The sequence below is a fragment of the Dipteris shenzhenensis genome, chromosome 14 (genome assembly GCF_047967505.1).
Source record: "Dipteris shenzhenensis isolate YYH24624 ecotype China chromosome 14, Dip_SZ_1.0, whole genome shotgun sequence".
In the NCBI taxonomy this organism is placed as follows: Eukaryota; Viridiplantae; Streptophyta; class Polypodiopsida; order Gleicheniales; family Dipteridaceae; genus Dipteris; species Dipteris shenzhenensis.
In genome coordinates, this window is record NC_141609.1 from 12,720,350 (window position 1) to 12,724,931 (window position 4,582).

Consider the following 4,582-nt stretch of genomic DNA (forward strand, 5'->3'; position numbering starts at 1 on the left):
TCTAAATTCAAAGGGCTTAACAAGGTACAAACATCTTCTATAGTCTTTTGAGGAGAGCTAAGAATAGAAGAAAGGAGAGCATCGAGCATGTAGACACGATTCTACACTACACTAGGAAGCTGAGAAATAACTACACTGCACCAAGAAATAAACAAACGTTAGCTCATAGAATTGATTTGCATTCTGCACTAGGAAATTGATATATAACTACACTGTAAACAAATAAACAAATGTTAGCTCATTGAAGTAGCAACAAATAAACAAACATTACCTGAGAATGGCCAACTGAACTTGCGCAGCTTCTCTGCGCCCAATGCTTTCGTGAATATGTCAGCTACCTAATCCTCTGTGCTGACATAAACTAGATCAATAAGACCTAGTAAAACCTTCTCCCGCACGTAGTGATAATGCACCTCAATGTGCTTTGTTCTAGCATGATAGACTGGGTTATTTGCCAAGTGTATGCTGCTCATGTTGTCACAATAAATGACAACTGGCCCATCTGTAGACTGATGCATATCATAGAGTAGCTTATGCAACCAAGCTACCTCGCATGTAGCCATTGCTGCACCCCTATACTCAGCCTCTGTGCTCGACAAGGCAACTGTAGGCTGTTTCTTGCTGCTCCAAGTGATTGCAGCACTCCCAAAAGAGAACACATATCCACTGGTAGATCGTCTATCAGAAATACTACCAGCCCAATCAGCATCAGTGTATCCATGCAACTGTATCTGAACCCCAGCCTCATAAAATAGTCCATACTGCAACGTGGACTTCACATACCTGAGTATGCGTCTAGCCGCATCCAAATGCGGTTTCCTTGGAGCCTGCATAAACTGACTTACCAATCCAACAGCATAGCTTAAATCTGGCCTGGTAATAGTCATATAAATCAAACTTCCTACTATGCGTTTGTACATAGTAGGGTCTTCCAGAAGCTCACCTGCATCTGAGCTTAGCTTCACATTCTGCTCCAAAGGAACTGAAATAGGCTTACAGCCTGTCATCCCATATTTGGACAGCATGTCCAATCCATATTGCCTCTGCAAGAGCTGTATCCCACTTGGTGATCTAATCACCTCAATGCCCAAGAAATAACGCAGCTCTCCCAAATCCTTCATCTCAAACTTCTGCTTCAATAGCATTTTCACATGAAGGATATCTTCATCACTATCACCTGTGATGATCAAATCATCAACATAAATGACAAGCAGCATAATCCCTTTCTCTATTTTTCTCACATAGAGTGAGAAATCTGCCTTGGAGATCTGAAAGCCAATAGTGACAAGATACTATCCTATCTTGTCAGACCATGCTCTAGGTGCTTGCTTCAAGCCATACAAGGCTTTCTTCAACCTGCAAACAAACTCAGGATGAACAGCATGAACATAACCTGGTGGCTACTCCATAAAGACCTCTTCTTGCAAATCACCATGCAAGAAGGCATTCTTCACATCCATTTGATGTAAAGACCATCCCTTTGATGCAGCCATAGTAATGACTGCTCTTACAGTTGCCATCCTTGCAACCGGACTGAATGTTTCTTCATAATCAATGCCATGGGTCTGTGCATACCCCTTGACAACTAATCTTGCCTTGTATCTATTCACAAAACCATCTGCATTGTGCTTGATCTTATAAACCCACTTACAGCCAATTGCATTCTTGTCTTTAGGCAAAGGCACCAATTCCTATGTAGCATTTGCATCCAAGGCATCCATTTCTTCATCCATGGCTTTCTCCCATTTTTCATTTCCCATGGCTTGCTCAAAAGAAGTGGGTTCTGGTTCCTGTATCACTTTGACCATATAGGCATAGTGAATGGCTGTAAATCCATCATATTTCAGCCTATCCAGAGGATACCTAACCCTGGTAGACCTGCGCAAAATAGGCTCACTTCCAGGTGCTCTCAAAACATCCCTGGTCTTCCTTACTCCAAGTGTAACAACAGAAGGAATACCCAACTCATCATCAATGCTCTGTTCTGAGCCACTGGATTCACCATCCACATAAGAGTGACCTACATTCACATCAAACATGGGCTGATCTACCTTCTCTTTTCCTTTTCGTGATACCTGCGTACCACTATCTGCATTGCTTTGAGGAGATTCTCCTGATCTCCTGCAGCAATACATGGCATGACGCCAGAGGAGATGTATACTGGTAGGAAACCAGATATTTCTCATTTGAAAATTTTTGGTTGCATTGCTTATGTTCATGTGCCAGCTGAGTTGAGGTCCAAGTTGGATCCAAAAGTTGAGAAGTGTGACTTTATTGGTTATTCTCTGCAGCAGAAAGGGTATAGATTGTATAACCCTTCTACTCGTAAGTTTACAGTGAGCAGAGATGTTGTTTTTGATGAGATGAGCAGCTGGTATAAACCAGTAAATGTGATGATTGATGTAGATGCACAAAATGGTAATGCTGCACAGAATTCACAGCAGCAATCACAAAATATCAGTGGACCTGCAGTATCCTCTAGCAGTGGTTCACATATTTCGCCATGGACAGGCGATGGGAGTCCTGTTCATTATATAAAGTGCTGTAGCAACTTCTTCAGCCCAATAATAATCTGGTAGATCTTTTTCATTTAGCATAGCCCGAGATACCTCTCCAATATGCCTGTTTTTCCTTTCTGCAATTCCATTTTGTTGTGGGGTATGACTGCATGAATATTGCTGCTTTATACCATGCTCCTGCAAGAACCTTGCAAACTCATTTGAGAGGTACTCTCCCCCTCCATCTGACCTTAGGCATTTTATTTGTAGGCCTGTTTCTTTTTCAACCATAGCTTTAAAATCTTTGAAGTGCCCAAACACTTCACTTTTCTTTTTCATAAAATACACCCAAAGTTTTCTGCTGAAGTCATCAATAAATGTGACAAAATAGTGACAGCCTCCAATAGATGCAGCTTTAGTAGTCCACACATCAGAGTGGATTAATTCCAATGGCTTTTTACTCTCTTGAACATGCCTAGGAAAAGGTTTCCTTGCCTGTTTCCCAAATTGACAGGCTTCACAAACCTTATGCATTTCTGCAACCTTGAATTTAGGCAATCCTGTAACAATATTTTGGGCTTGCATTGATTTAAGTCACTGTATATTAACATGACCAATGCGTTTATGCCAGATATCAATATCTGCAACTACACCGGTCCCGTGTGCAAACATTGCTGCACTCAATTCAGGCATGTCCGCATCCAGCGTAAACATCCTGCCCTTCTTCTTTCCTTTTGCTATCAAGCGACCATTATTTTTCATATCCTCAACAAAGCATCCATGAGGATTGAATCTGACTTGCAAGCCCTGCTCAACCATTTGACCAACAGAAACCAGGTTCTTGGTGATGTTTGGGACATGAAATACATCAGATAGGTATTTCTTTTTCCCATCCTGCATAGACAAAGGAATTTTACCAATCTGCACAATAGGATGTGCAGTATCATCACCAGTCTCCACAAATCCTGGTTTTTCCATTTTCCTTGCATCCTGCATCCATTCTGCATGACCTGTCATGTGGTTTGACGCACCTGAGTCAACATGCCACACATCATTTCGTTCTTCTGCACTTGTCACAAAGTTTGTCATATGCTGCACCATAAATAGATGCTCATTTCTGTCATCCCCCTGTCTACTAGAAGATGCATAATTGCCTTGCTACAATTTTCCATTCATAATGTCATTCTGCTTTTTGTAGCAGTCTTTAGCCATATGTCCCATTTTACCACAGTAGTAGCATTCAACATTGCTGTTTGCATTTTGGCCTCTCTGCCGTCCACCATGGCCTCTTTGGCTCCCCCTGCCTCTAGAGTTACCACGTCCTCCTGCATAGGACTGGTTTTCTTGAGTTTGCTGCATATTCTAATTTCTACCACGGCCTACAGATCGGCCTCCTCTACCTCTGCCTCTACCTCTTCCAGCATTTGAGTAGAAGACAGTTTCTTTTGAATTTCCTCCTGAAGAAGATGCACCCCCATTTCTCTGCTCTTCAGAAATTAGAAGAGCAAACAACTCTTCAAAATCAGGAAATTTTTCACGGACGGCAATGGATGTCTGGAACTGTGCATAATCCTTTCCTAGACCATTCAAGGTCACAGAAACTAGATCATCATCTTCCACTGGCGACCCAATCGAAGCAAGTGCATCTACAATTTTCTTCACCTTCATGTGGTAGTCATTTATGCTCAAATTTTCTCTCTGCACATTGTGCAACTCCTGTTTGAGCTGCATTTTCCTGGCTTGTGTATTTGTGTTGTACATTTTTGCCAAAGTATCCCATGCCTCCTTTGGCGTACTTGCATCCTGAATATGCACAATCATAGAGTCCGAAATACTGATAGACAGCCAGTACATAACTTTCCTGGCTCTCTCATGCCATCCTTTAAATGCCTGCATTTCCTGTTGACTGGGAACATTAGGAAGAACAAGTTCTTCTTCATTTCCTGTAATGAACTCCCAATAGCCTTTTCCCATAAGGAAATTCGTCATTCTAAACTTCCATGCCTGGAAGTTGTTCTTGTCAATCTTTTCAGTGACAATCTGTGAAAGAGAATCAGATGCCATTACAAAACACTGCAAAATAT